Here is a 16,213-nt window from a genome sequence, read left to right on the forward strand (position 1 = left end):
CGTCATAAAACCTCGAGCGCTAGTCAACATCTGACGCCAATTTTCCGCGAGTTTCGGATTTTCTTACCGTATCGTGTGGAAGCGTTTTGATGGTGTTGTTTTTACAGTGTAAACATTTTAATTTCAAAACACAGCTAAAATTTATATATTAATATATACAAAATTATTAAAAATTAGTACGGCTATTTCATTCTACGATATATTGGTAGATGGCAGTACACAGGTACACGTTGATACAAAATTGTATTATGTTGTTCACAGGAATATGCTATGTATTTTCGTCGAGTTTTCCATTACCTATCTACATAGGTGCTTCCTGTGCTATTAAACAAATAAGGTTTCATTCAAGACCTTCTCGCACAGTTCTCATCCCCAACTTATAATCCACATTGTTTTTACTTATTCTGTAAAAATATACATATTTGTAAAAATAAGATTTAATTAATTAAGTTTTAACCAACGAATGTATTGAATTCGGCTCGACAAACAGTTTTATAATATTTTTAAATAAAAAGGCACTTTACTCAAACATAACAGTACATAGAATAACAATTTTTCAAACATAACAGTACATAGAATAACAATTTTTCAAACATAACAGTACATAGAATACCAATAGAGACATCTATGGACAATCAACAAAATTCTGATACCCAGCAAATTTGAGAGAAATAAATAATGTGGGTAGCATTTATAATATTCAACAAATTCGAGATGCTAATAGCTCAAATTATCGAGAAACTGAGGGAGAGGACACTGATTTATTGGATTTAAGCTAAAAAAAAATAGGTAAACTCTAACAGGAGACGGTTGATCTGTGTTTTTTAAAAACCACAAGACCGGTCGAGCAGCTTATTTAGCCGAAACTTGAACCCACGACCTATCCACTGCTATGGAATAGCTCAATTCAACACGCTGTGGCTATATAGATTATAGGCCTATGTAGATTCTTCGAAAAATATTTAATTGACAGGATTTTTTGACAGGCTTTGCTTTGAATCTAAGTATGTAGAACCTGCATTTGAAATTCCTTCTTCTTTTTATTTATGTACATCTCATGGCAAGGCCGTTATCATTGAGACCTTAATGACGCTTCTCTAATTGTCTGTGGGCTCATCATTACTAACAGCTGCCACTAGAGTAAAGCCTTCAAGGTACAAAATGGTCATGGATTTGAATTTTTCTCTTGTTCTCTTCTCGTCATTATATACGACGAATCTCTCAACAACGTTTGAGATTTTAAACTGGTTTTTGAACGCTCAAAATAAAACACTCAATATTGATAGCGTATGTAAAAGGGCAGTTTTGACGATCGAATCAATCCAATTGTACTGTGTATCAAATTAAATGCATTATAAGATGTCCTCGTAATCAAGATATTAATACTTCGTAAATGAAGTACCAAATGCGTACAAATTAAAGTAGGTAACATACAAAATTTAGTAAATACTAAAAAGAAAAGCCATTATTTGGTTCAACATTGCAAAAATGAAAGTTCCCATCAATATTACCATTTGTTTATGTTGATCAACTTTTTTAGTTTTTAAATATATACACATATGTAGGTACATATGTATGTAGTATTGACAGACTTCGATGTTATAATTGCTCAAAGGAATAATTTACTAAGTCGTTCATTACTCGAGCCTTTGACAAAGTTGATCACCTGTAAAATTCCTATAAGGGTGCTAAGTTTTTAATGGCATTCCTTGTTGTCGTAACCGTCTCGTTATATATGTATGTATGTAAAATATATGTAATACATTACATTCCTGTAGCAAATTTGAAATGCTCTGATATTTAAATAAACAGACAGCATCGTTTCAGTGCAGTTAAAGAGCTACGTTTCGACTTAATTTGAATTTAAAATACATATACAATTCTAAATAACCTATGCATATTTAAGCAGGTTTATTGTCGAGTTCAAGAATGAAAGTTCATCTAACATTAAACTTTATATTTATATGTACATATTTTCCTTTTATATCTCTTCTTTAAATACACTATAAAATCATTGAAGTATATCATTTTAAATTCATTTTATTATACAAGACGATAAAAATAGCTTTTGAGGTTGAGTTACTTTATTTTATTCCTTATATTATACCTAAATTAAAATAAAAATTGATATAACATATCATTTAATATGATCAAGTCGAGCCCTCGTGGTTTATTGTAAAATAATCAGGAGGGGGATAAATTTATTCGCATTCTTGAACATAATTGATATTCTACTGCGGAAAAGGAAAAGGTCTTATGCTAATCAAGTTCGAGATGAGTAATTTGGAAGTAAACGGCCCTTAAGAATTCCATCCGGTCTACTTGAAAGTATCCCCTTTTTTTTCGTTATTTCGGCCGCTTTTCGTATTCTTTTGCCGCAATTTTCGCACTTTAAGCTATATTGAGAACTGGCATAAATTACGAAATTCAATAAAGCCGAATCGTTTGCTAATTAAATTCAGTGATCGGAATTGTGTGGTCGGGGCCTAAAATAATATACATATTTTCGTTTAATTATATACAAATTTAAGCTTGTGATGAGAAAACAATAAACAAGTTCATGTCATCGCCATTTGCAGAAAATAAACAGACAGTAAATGTCGAGGGTCGTATTTGTCAATAGGGGGGAAATTCGATATGTCCTTTACACTCGAGCTTGTTGAAGCTGCCGATATCATATCTTCGGGTATAAGTAATAAATCCGGTGTAACTCAAGATAAAACTGTGTTGCTAACATGTGATAGTACTACATAATACAATTAATTTATTATTTTTGTATACAATATCTTTCATAAAATCATATCGCCTATTCTATTGTCATATATGCAAGAAACATACATACATATATCAAATGCACTTAGAGTGTAGATGGAGGTTTTCCAAGAAGAGAAAACTTTTAGGTGTTGCTTAGAATACAATTTGTAAGCAGAATTCTAACAGAAAAATTCAATCAATCAATTTGATTCAAACTTTTGCACCATAATTTTGCATATAAAATTCTATTGAAAAGCACCTACTGATGAAAATGAATATACGATTTATTTAATATAATATATATGTATGTATGTACATATGTACTAACAAACAATGTACCTACTCGATTTTTGGGACTAGATTTGAGAAAATTACATTTTCCAAAGCTTATAAAAATACGATATTTGCTCATTCGGAGATTCTCCATTAGTATTACGAGAACTTATTTACATAAATTTTCCATACAGATATCCAATTTGCATCACAACTGTTCGACGAGACTTTCGATAGACGTTATTGATGCTAACGATGTGTCATGTTTTATGTATTTTGAAATGAAGTGATGTGTAGGCAATATTTTACATATTAAATTCGTTGTCGTTAATGAAAACATTTAATTGTATTGCACATCAAATAAGCCACATGTTTTTAATTAATTCAACAACCCTTAACATTATTAGTTCTAACGAACTAGCATAACAACTCGAGTACAGATTCGTTTTTCTTTAATAACATTAAACATTTTATAAACATATTGTTAATTCCCAAAAAAGATTTTAATATAAAATACCACAGAGTAGATTTTCTGACGGAATTCAATTTATAAAAATTCATGGTAATACATATATCTAAATTACTGTCAACCTTTTTCACTTATTCACTATCCATTACCCATTTTTTTCTATTATCGATCCATTGGGATAAACCTTAACAGAGTAATACTATATACATATATACATATGTATGTACATGGTGTTATTTCAAGATGCGCCAAAACGACACATTTGGTTTTTTGTACATATGTCTTTGAAAGTGCCAGAAGTACGATTCTCAGTTCAAAAACACTATTTATGTTAGACTTTATTCACAAATTGTTATCACTTATTTTAATTCAATATGTCCAGAATCTTGGAAAAGCAGAATAAACGTATTTACAGTTCGACAGTAATTTAAAATATTGTTAAACGCAAAATATTATATGTAATGTTTTGCGAAATATTTCTCGAAATGAAGAAAAATGGACTTTTAAATATAACGGTTAATATATAAATTTATAGATTACAAGTTTGAAATTATATTCAAATAGTAGGTTAGTTCCAAATTGAGGAGCCGTTTCAACAATGAAATCTGATAAATAGGAAAACTCTGATAGGAATCGATCGACTTGGACTCACGAATATCCGAGTGTGACCAGCAGCACTGCAGAATCATTCCGAATAGATTCTTTTCAATAGAGGTCAAACCAGAGCTCTAGCCCGGGACCTCTCGGTGGTTAACATTAACGCAACCACTTAGCTATACTACTTAACTACTTAAGCAACCACTTAGCTATACGTATGTATTTTAAAGTTCTGTAGTCCTGGTAAAAAAAATATCATCATCTACAGCCATTCGACATCCACTGCTGTTTGAAGGCCTCTCCGACACGCTGTTCTTAAAGTTTTGTTCGTTCTGGTAAAAAAATATCATCTACAGCCATTCGCCATCAACTGCTAGATGAAGGTCTCTCCAACACGCTTCCACTCCTCTCTGTTTTGCGCAACTCTCATACATCTTGTCCACACATTTTCCTAATTTCGTCTACCCATCTTTCCTGTAGTCTTGTTTGCACCCTTTCACATCCTCACGGATACCGTTCGAACACTTCTTTCTTCCGCTTTTCTAACAATGTGACGCGCCCATGTAAATCCCTTTACTATCTCCATTGTATCAACTACCCTTGCCATACTTCTCACCCATGTATAACTTTTGGTTGCGACAAGCATACAGCGTTCTATATTTTATTTTATTTTATTTTTTACAACATCAATTATTCAAGCACACTCGTCTAACAGATTGCTCCAAAGTGACGAGTGTGCTAAAAAGATTAAGAAGTACAAAAGGAAAAAATACAAGTTAAATAAACAAATTATATATACAAATATACAAACTAAATAAAGAAAAGATAACTAAATAAATCATGACATAGTAAAAATAATTCTTGATAAAATCATAATTAAATAAACTAACTCAACTTTTCTAAATGGTCGCGACTTCCATAACTTAGGAAGTGGTGCAGAGAATGAAGAGAGACGTGACAAATGTCAATGGCACCATCCAGTGAATTTAAGAAACGGAGGCCACGAGGAATGGGAGAATAACTAAAAGCCACAGTTCTAGCCAAAGGAGTGTGAAAAGGGGGACGATGGCGAGTCCATATCACGCTCTCTGGAGCATGAAGGCCCAACTCAGCCAGGATAGACGGACAGGAGATATAGCCTCTAAATATGGAAAACAAATATATGTAGGTACTTTGAGTGGACTGGACTTTGTGCAGTATTCTGTCGTTCAATGACCATCACTCGATATTAAATGTTGTATGTTCTTTTACATGCGCCTATTCCAAAAATTGGTTTATACAAATGAAAGCAGTATATTTCACAACCAATTTCAACGAAACTCACTACCGATGTCGGTTAACTTTAATTCGGTGAACATATACATATGTACATACATAGAGCTCGATGTGACCTACTCGCATAATACAACGAGAACGTACCCAACATGTGAAGACAACTTTGAATAGGCTCAACGAGAGGGAGGTAGGAGGAGGTGCATTCAGAAGTGCATTGTGTAGACGATTGTAAACACGGGATGCGCTGTCGACGTCCTGGTTTCGATCGCATCCCTCATCCCTCCCGTCCTGCCACACCAGGGGAGGACTTCTACCCCCCACCCGACCCACGGGTGGGGGGGGCGGGGTATTTGATCCGCATCCCGAGGATCCCGGGGAGTCCCCTCTCGCAATCCGACGCCGACGGCAATAGGCAGCGCGCGCGTCCCGTCCCGATCCCGAAACATGGACGGGACACTCAGTAAGAGGCGCGCCCCCGTCGGGACGCCAACCTGCACCCCACCCACGCAGCATCCCTTTGTTGTTTGTTGACATTTTTTATGTGCCCCGGACTTTGTCTCCCAGTGCCGAGAGCGGTCGTGTTCTCCTTTCCAGTTTGTTGATTTTGTGTTCGAGGTGCACGTGCTCGCACACCCGTGATGGATTAGCCGACAGGTTATATTTTAAATAATATATGCTCGTATATTCTTGTATGTGTGTCGTATGAAGATGTGGTGAAAATTTAAATGGGGTAGCTTGTGTCCGATGGCGAGCAACAAGTTTGTGTGACGTTCAAAGGATACATTGTGCTCACGGTCGACTGCAAATTTAGTTGTGCAAAGTCTTTCACGTCGAAATTTCAATTGGGAAAGTTTATGTTTATTACTCGTTGTTTTTGTGTTTAAATAGTATAACGGTTGAAATTATTTAATCGCATAAATAGCTTTGTGTGTTTTGTATCAGGTTTAAAAATATGACATTATTTACATGTGATAAAATACTAGTACAAAAATATAATGCGTTAATGATTGAATTTCTCATTTGTTAATTGATTATTATAATCTTGATTAATCGCCATTATTTTTTTTATTTTAATTTATTAATACAATATCTACATATGTACATACAAGCAAACATCAATCGATTCAATTGTGATTTTTTTTAAATAAAATTTTAAATTATTCAATTGTTTCAATACCATGATAAATCTACAATCACCATTCATTCACTTGTTCTTCTTTGTTGTTTAAAAAATTAATTATAATTCTTGTATAATTTATTTTATAAATTAAGTCATTAATATACTGTCCAATTATCTTTTTATGGGTTATTCCTCGGGTAATATCGAAAATTAGTATTGAAAATAATAGTCTTATCTATCATGATTTCATTTTAATTTTATAAAGAAACATTATGTATTCAAGTATGTAAATTAATTTTGCTATACATTTATGATCAGTATTAATATGAAAATTTTTTATTTTGCTGAAAACTTTATTTCAAAATATGTATATATATATATATATATATATATATATATATATATATATATATATATACATATGTACATTACATTGATGGGAATATATCATTTACATTCTTTATGTAATGCGTGTTCCAGCAATTAAAAATATTAAATATTCAAAAGTGTCGCATGAAAATTGATCGTTTATTCATAAACGAAAATATTTCATTTCAAAATTCAATTTATTATTTACAATGCAATTATAATTATTAATATTTAAAAGCTTTCAAGTTCTTTAAGCTCAGAAATTATTGTATATTTTTCAAGTAGTTATTTGTTCCAAAATGGGTACTTACATACATACATACATTGATTCCTTTATACGAGATATATGTATTTAATCCACTCTCGTTCATATTTTAATTAATATTCACTTTAAGCTTTATACATATAATATTTACCATTAGTACGTTTCCGATAATTAAGCATTCTATTTGTGTAATGTTGTAGGAGTTTTGAAAAATTAAATTATTTTGTGACGTAATATTAAATTTATTAATGTAAATTGAGACACGCAAATAGAATCTATTCGTTTTTATTAATAACCAAATAAACGATTGTACGTGATGCAATATCAATTCGGTAGCGTACATTGCATAACTTTTAGAAAAATAAAGTAAAAAACCATACTTACATTTTTTATTTACATTTTAATTAAGTTTCATTGTTATAACTCGGGAAAAATATGTCTCAAATGGTTTCCCTTTTCTTTATGAGACTGTATTTAGTTGTTTCAATTTCATATGGAACCATCTCGAAAACTTTCATATAAAATCACCAATATATCTATATTTTGAATATATGCATATGTTCTACATATGCATATATTCATATATGTATGTATGTATAAAATGGGAACTGAAATTTAATGCAAGCAATCAAAATCAACTCAATTACGGTATTGTTTATGGAAATCAAGTCGAATACATACATAAAGTCAATTTTGATACGTAATTACAGCGCAATCAAATATCACATACGTCGTTTGACATTTGCCATTGTTTCAACTGACAGTTAAATATCAAATCATTTTATCAGCGTTACGCGTCGTTAATGCCTTACAAAATTCCAAGATCCGGAGATAACCCACTATCTGACGCTTATTATTTGTCTACATATGTATGTACAATATCCCGTATTGTTTGTCAGTTTCTTATATCCTCGTAATCTACAGATTTTCATTTGTACGACGGCGCTAGGATCAATTCCTTTACTCGGATAACCAGCTTAACGTCACTTCCTCCTTTATTGTCTTTTTCTTCCCGATATCTTCTCGTTCAGTGGATATAATCGCATACTGTGTAAACGCAATACAGCTGTGCGGATTCGATTCGGTGTTTTAATCATATCTAGATGGCCGTTCTTAACGATTTATCACATAAATTGTGTACTGAAAGCGATGAAACATTGACTTGACTGCTATTTAAATTGATGGAGCTATCAAACATAAAAATAGACACGTTCAAATAAACTCATCTCGTCTTTGATCGTCACTCTTCTTCGCATTTTTCACTCTCTTTCCCCGGCCACTTTCATCGTCAACGCGCTTGATTTTTTATTTATGTGTTTTAAAAAGCTTTAGGTTGATTTTTTCTTTTTTTGTATTCGCATTTTCGTCTCAATTTTACCCTGAATTTTTCAGGAAAATCAGAACCGCTTTCCTTTCTTTGCATTCTATTCCGATTTATCATCGCCCATTGAATTTCAGACGCCGTAAATTAAATTTATTTTAATCTATGCATCGGATTGGGCATGTTTTTGACTTAATTTTCAAGATTGCTATTTAATTCCTACCTTAATTTTTATCTATATAAATTTAATATATAATACGTAGGAATGCAAACGATAAGTCGACAATCATAAGCCGTTTTGTGAGAAGTTTAGTTTTCATTATCCGTATTTATACAGTGGAAACTTGTACAATGAGGCGGCAAATATATTATCTGTATATTATATAACTGCAATATTCGCCATTGAAGCTGTACCTAAATTTTGAATATAGAAATGGATCACTAATTAAAGAGTGAGAAACCATTTGAAATTCTACAAATTTATATTCATGAAGCGTGGAGTAAACAAGAGGAAGAGCCAGACTTACATAGTATCGATCAGGGCTGGTACGAGAGTGAAGCGAGCGAGGCACTTGCCTCAGGTGAGCGATAGAAAGGGCACCAAATTGTTAAAGTCAATGATTTAAAAAATTTCAAAATTAAGAAATTTGATATTTGTAAATTTATCAATTTCATTTTCACAAATCATTGAACAAATGATGAACAAAAACTAACATTGTAAAATGTTCATGTTAGGTGATCGATCTCAACAATCTGTTGCTTGTGATGGTAATTTTTCATCTACAGGAGAAATGAAAGGAGTGATAGGTATTTTAATAACACAAATTATGTACATACATGAATTAACAATGAAAATATATAAAACTGTGAAAAGATATAACACTCTTCTTCGAACAGTGACCCATTGAGCTCATACCCTACCCCAGGCTTTTAACGCATGCTTTTTTTTATTGAGCATACTGGATAAGTATAATATTTTATTTCTGATATTCTTCTCTTAAAATAAGTTCACTCATATTGTACATATTATTGCATATAATGTTTTTAACTATATATCTATTATATTAATGTAAGGCCCTTCCTTAAGTATAGTATGGTTGCCTGATAAAGCCTTGTACGACATTACCGCGCCGACAAGACTACTGACATATCCGCGCAAAACAAAACTAGAAAATTTTATTTAACTTAATAAAACAGAAATTTAGAAAATTAGGAGATTTGGAAAAAAAATGAGCAGCACCAGTACGAAAGATCTAACTTTAAGCAACCGAATGCAACTATTTTAAGGACTCGAAATATTAAACAAAGCATTGGACGTCCTAGGCTAAAACTAGAACCGTCATAAAGATATATTGCGGTTTAATTTTTATATTTTGTCGGAATTTACTTTATATTCCACTACAGTTCAGTGTTCAGTGTTATCCTTTAAAAAAATATTTTCAGTTATTTCCATTTCAATCGGAAACTTCCACAAAACAAATATTATTTTATAATTTTGTGAAATGTATGAAGTCCTCAATTAGGCTTTTTTTTTTGTTAATTTTGCACCCACGTGACTCTTTTTTTATGTATAATAATGAGTATGTTTTAATTTTTATTGGATATAAAATTTAATACAGTTGCGTAGGTGTTGGTTCGGGATCCAAATGAAAGGCCAATCGTTGAATAAAGCTTAGCAGCATTTATTGAACGATTCAGGAGGTCCACACGTAACCACTGCTCAATCCAGAGTAAGCTGATCTACCGTGTGTACCTCCTTATAAATGACAAGTTGCCCAGCACAGCATCCCCGATCTGTTGGCGTATTTATAGTGTAGTCACGTAGGTCAACCTACACTCGCCCCATTCTGTGAGAACCCCAGCGTATCCTTTGTTCGGGCACTTACTGAGTCCCGCTAGCATAATCGTAAATAAATAATTTGTATTGTTCACCCACGAATGCACTTGGATAGTGGATACTCTCTCTCATGTTCCCAAGTTACAATACCTATATATAGGAATTTACTTTTGTACTACGCGGCTATGTCGGCGCATTATTGTCATGCGCGGCTTTGTCGGGGTGCCGTATTGTATGCGTACTATACTATTTTTGCTTAACATTATTCTTGAAAATTATATTGAAAAAAACTGCATAAGAGCGCAATTTTTTCTAAAAATGTCTAGTCTCGATCCCGTAATCGACGTATAATGAACTAAAATTTGATGACAGCATCCAAATGTAATTTCAATAACATATTCAACAGCGTTCGATTATAAAGTACCGACATAGCACATACATATGTATACATATAATATATACATTAATTAATGTTTTCCTTTGTATTGAAAAAGCAGCAAACTGGGCACAATTTTCTATTATGCGTAGGTATAAATCGATTTGCTTGTTATTCATTTAAAATTTTGCAAACTTGAAAACTCTCATAAATTTAATACGGCTACTTTTCTTATTTATGCCCGATTGACATTTTTTCAAAACAAAGAAAAAGTCCTTTGAACAACATAAATCTATTACACGTGCCGAGGAATTTCAATGTGCCCTACAAACGCAAAGTAAAATGAATAATGGCTCTGCAGCTTTATATAGTATAGAAATTATACATATATATATAGTGATAGAAATTGAAAGTGTAAAATTATATAGTGATAGAAATTGAAAGTGTAAAATTAATTTTAAATGTCAATTCATAGTATCATAAATATATATAGCCATTATACATGGTGCACAACATGATACATAAGGAGCAACTCAGATAAATGCTCTCATGTTTATTGAATGCTATATATATTTACATACTGTTTTGCATTATTCATATACATATTCACATCCAAGATAATATTTTCCTACATTTTTCTTAAACGACTTTTTCGGTGCCCATTCAGCGAGGAAGAAATATAAAAGGTCGCAGAGAATTCACCCAGAGTATCCCATCAGCGATAGCATCTTGTGGCTTTTGTAGCACTATCTCACCCATCTGTCCTTGGCTGGTGGAGCAACAGCGCGATCATAATTGAAGAGGGTCAGAGCATGGATAACCCCGTTCTGTCAATTCGTAATCCTGTCATATTTTACCTATGCAAAGTCCTTCGGAGACGGCATCGCCCTTTGCCTCCAAAGATGTGTAAATTGCGTCAAATCTGATTTGACGGGAAGGAAAATCGAGAAATTTTATTCGCTAGTAAAGGAAAGGGTACACTTATAAATTTATGATTATCGTCCCATATAATTTGGAGGTGCCAAAAGGTCGGTTACGATTGATTTGGGTAGTGGTGTAAAAAATAATTGACACCTTGAATGATTCTCATACTATTCTGAACCAAATTTTAACCCTACAATCCTGTCGTACGATATTTGACACGATATTTACGTATGGGTTCTATTAAGCGGATTTCGATTTATTATATGGTGCAATATTATTAACGTTGGGATTTAATCTAACGTATTGTAACGTGGGAATGTTATGGGGATTATCCGCTGTCTAAGTGCATTCGGGGGCTAACAATGGAGACCCCCGAATTGGCCTAACGGGACGCGTAAGTGGCTGGTAGAATTCTCAGAATCTGGACGAGAGCGTGAGACTGTACATATGTACATATATGCCTGAAAGCGTGAGACTGTAAAACTGTACGTGCCTAAACAATGGATAAATAAACGGATCGGGGAAGCTGTAGTGAGCAACTTGCCCTTTAAAAGAAGATACACTTGGTACAGAGAGTATTCTGGAACGAGCGCTGGCTGCGCGTGGACCTCCTGAATCATTCAATAAATGCTGTGAAGCGACTTTGACATTTCATTTGGATCCTCAACCCACCCCTACGCAACAATATTATACAACTCCAAACCACCCTTTAAAAGTTCGTTTATATCGCACTTCAACACACGTCGGCACAGAACTGCACGGAAACGACGACTTCTATTCGTGCAATATAACACTGGCCGTTTTTGGCTCATTTATACTTGTTTTGTACGAGACCAAGGTAAAATCGCCTTACATTACAAAGCGCAACCACACAGAGCAATATTGCTTGAGTCGTTTTGTCGAGTCAAAGTTGTCTCAATATGACGTATCCAAAAATATTCATATGTGCATGACAGCACTTCAACACGAATGCACTCACCACTATGATGTCACGTCGTGCGTAAATATTTCCACAATGGCCAAAGAAACCCGGATTCTGTTTAATGTGTTTCAGTGGCATGTACTGATGTATAATATGAATAGATCGTAGTAATTGCTTCTGTTTCGGATACGCACATACACATTACGGAACACGAATGAATGTGTCCATATATAATGTACAAAAGAATAGTTTTCGTACCGCTGTTTAAATGTAGTTGCCGGCTTGAGCTATGCTGATATACGAACCTTTAGTCGATTTAGATAAACAAAGATTTTAGTGTACTGTTTCATTTCTGTAACAGATTGTCCATCGTTCATACGTTTTTGATCGTCGGTGATAAATAAACGACATGATGACGTCAATTCGTTTTTATGTATTCTCATCAAACATTCTCTATAATACATAGCTTATAAATAGAATTTCACTAATAATATGATGAGTCAAATAAAAATTATATCCTTAAAAAAATTCAATTTAATACACAAAAGGAACGCAATTAAATAATCGTTTATTTTAATAAAGAAAATCAAATTAAAATGTTAATTTTATTTTCTTTATAAGACGATAGAAATGTTTGCATTGTTGTATATTAAACAAAGAAATATAATTATACGAATTGGGTTTATGAAATACGTCAATTTCAGCAGAAAATATTGAAAATATCCATGCCTTTTTCAGCTCCACCTTTTTTAATATGTGTATACTTGGATTTCAATAAAGGTACTACCGAAATTAGTTCTACCGGTTTTATCCCAAAATTCGGTAGTACCGAAATATAATCATTTCAATTTCATGTTAGTTGAATTTAGAAGAAAACATTGTATCGGCTATTTTGTATAGATTAGCACTCAACATCCTTTTGGACCTGCTATTCAAAGGAGCCGCTAAGTGTATCATAAATTTAAAATCAAAGATAAAGTATGCTGACAATACCGTACCCGAGACTATTTCCAAATACATATATTGATTTATAACAGACTGTTAACAAAGAGAAGCCTTGTCGCCTTCTGATATACGCGGAAACTTATTTTTTTCACTTGACAATTATTTTAATACTTATGTATGTATATGTATATAATATAAAAAAGCTAAAGCTATCCCCTCCACACAAAAATTCATTTACTTTTTTTTGACACTCACTGATCGGAAATTCGCGCGGTGTAGAAGGACTCAACATATTATTTTGTAATTGAGAAAATAAATAATTAAAAAATATTTGTAGTAATAGATTAAAACCAGTAATTATAAACGATAATTGATTAATTCATATTAGCAATTAGCACTTGCCTTACTTTTGCTACAAAAATCTGCTAATCACTGTGCTGGACTCCAAGCATCCAGTTTAAAATGTGTGTTTTAAATCAATATAATGCAAAGTCTGACAGGTTCTTTTTTTAATTATCTGTAAAAATCATTTTATCAAGTATTAACTGTCAAATAATATAAAATATATGTATGAAGACCATACATTCAGTATATTTGGAGAAATAAAATAAAATACAATTCCTGATCACTCGCCCATCAGCGGCATGTTTTAATGAAATTGTTTAAATAAATCAACGCCGGTGTACACCGGTACTACCGATAGTGAGTGAGTTTTTCGGTAGTACCGGTAGTAACAAATGTTTGTATATTTACATATAATATCTTTTGTTTACCCACGAAGAATAGACTTCTGCTTCGAACACAGTTTCATATAAAACTCTACAATTAAATCTCTCAAACTTTTATTCGTCCATTAACTTAACAATACACTTTCAAAAAACCTTTATATAAATACCTATAATGGGAGATATGGGGGAGTTCTTTGTTCGAATTAGCAAAGTTCCACCTGTACAAAAAATAAGGGTAGTACATACATATGTATGTATTTCATAGGTATAGGAATTTCTTTGAAGATTTATTCCGTGATAAATGAAAGCTTTTGTCTCGTACAAATGTATTAAGGTAGTATATATTCATAATTTATGTATATCTAGTTCCCGGACTAACTTTTATATCGCTCGATGTGAATAGGAATCTTTCACGGTTTAGTAATAACCGGAAACCGGACGTGGTTTTCAGGCCGACATAAATCCAGTTCGAGATTCAAATGGAGTAGGGTTTTCAACGGGTTTTAGACCCTTTTAATTTAATTGAAAGACGGCAATAAATAGGTAAAGTGCGTGTGCGATCGGTTTACCGGGCTTTCGGTACTAAATTATACGTTACTCTCTCTATAAGACCATTTTTCTTGTCAACGTGACTAGTTCGATTTATCTTCGCAAAAATCAAGCTTTTTCATCTCAACATACCCCATCGCCTTCCCTCTTCCTCTCTCCCTCGCTTGTGAAATATTTTACGCTTGATAAATGATGGAAATTTGCGAATACGTTGCGGCAAAGTGAGTAAATCAACATGAAAGGTCAACACGTAGTCGCAGATCGTGTCCCATTTTTTTCATTTTTTATTTTTTATTTATTTGATCCATCAAACGTAAAAAGCGTTAGCTGTCGTAACGATTAATACTGTGTCAAAATTGCGTTCGATCCGTTAACCGTTTCGGTGCCCTCCCCGTCCGAATTTATAACGTTTCATTAATTTTGCAAACGGCCGTTTCGTCGTAGGCTTATTGCGAGTGTTTTTATCCCACAACGTTCTCTCATTATTTTATTCATATTTGGAACGCGCTCCCATTGTGTAAATAATTGGAATTGGGTGTGGTTTTGGTTCGTCGGATTTATCGTGAGCGTTAAAATCGCTTTTGGCGGTTGCGTATTGTTCGAATATTCGCAGAATTGATGGAGCAATACTTCAAAATGATCTCAGATTCTTGAAACGAGATACCCAATCGATACGTACTTGAGTTAATCGAATTTCGCTAGATAAATATAGCGATCACATAAAACAGTACTTCCTGTATATTATATTATAAATATTGATACACACATTTTATATTTCGTTTTGGTATTGATTTTTAAATTCTTTTTATTACCTCTAAATTATGTTCACAATCTTATATCAAATTTAATAGCTACTGATCTACTGATCATTTTCTATTTTACAATTTTATTTTATTGTTGTTAGTAATTATATTTTTGTACAGCATAATAGTAAAAAGAGCTCAAAAACCTATTTACAATGCTTATTTATTTATTTATTCATTTACATATATACCAGGAAGGCCTTACAGGTAAATCCCAATGCGCCTTCCTGGCCAATTACAAATACAAATGCAGCATTTTTATTACAAGTCGTTGAATTGCGAGACACTGAAAAACTCGCAAATTAACCGTTTCGGGAACCGTTTCAACAATGAAATTGAAAATTGATAGGGAACTATCAACTTGGAGTCACAAATCCAGGTCTGACCAACAGCATACTCTGAAAAATTCATTTTCATTCAGGGATTGAACCCGGCACCTTCTTGACGCTAAGCAGAAGCTTAACGACCGAGCTATGCTGCTGGCTATAAATTATAAATTCTCATAATACATCTTATACATAATATTAACTAAAAACTCTCTACGATGTAAAGCAAATTGTTTTCAGGTAATCTGTGTTTATTATACCTGAAGGGTATAGACATTTTGTTGTTAATAGTGATGTCATAGAATCTACTGGTTAGTTTTTTAGTAATGTCTATGACTAACGGAATATTATGCATTATGT

The 16,213-nt window shown here is 33.0% G+C and overlaps 1 protein-coding gene across 1 annotated transcript in view; it reads right to left on the reverse strand.

The window, feature by feature from the left end:
- Window positions 1–8,085: 8,085 nt before the first annotated feature.
- Pop1 (POP1 ribonuclease P/MRP subunit) overlaps window positions 8,086–16,213 on the reverse strand; it is a 95,491-nt gene continuing 87,363 nt past the window's right edge. The window contains exon 5 of the transcript XR_013260700.1: window positions 8,086–8,098. The gene's annotated coding sequence lies outside the window, so the exon portion shown is untranslated. The remainder of the gene's footprint in view (window positions 8,099–16,213) is intronic.

This window comes from Arctopsyche grandis, chromosome 6 (assembly GCF_051622035.1).
Source record: "Arctopsyche grandis isolate Sample6627 chromosome 6, ASM5162203v2, whole genome shotgun sequence".
Lineage (NCBI taxonomy): Eukaryota > Metazoa > Arthropoda > Insecta > Trichoptera > Hydropsychidae > Arctopsyche > Arctopsyche grandis.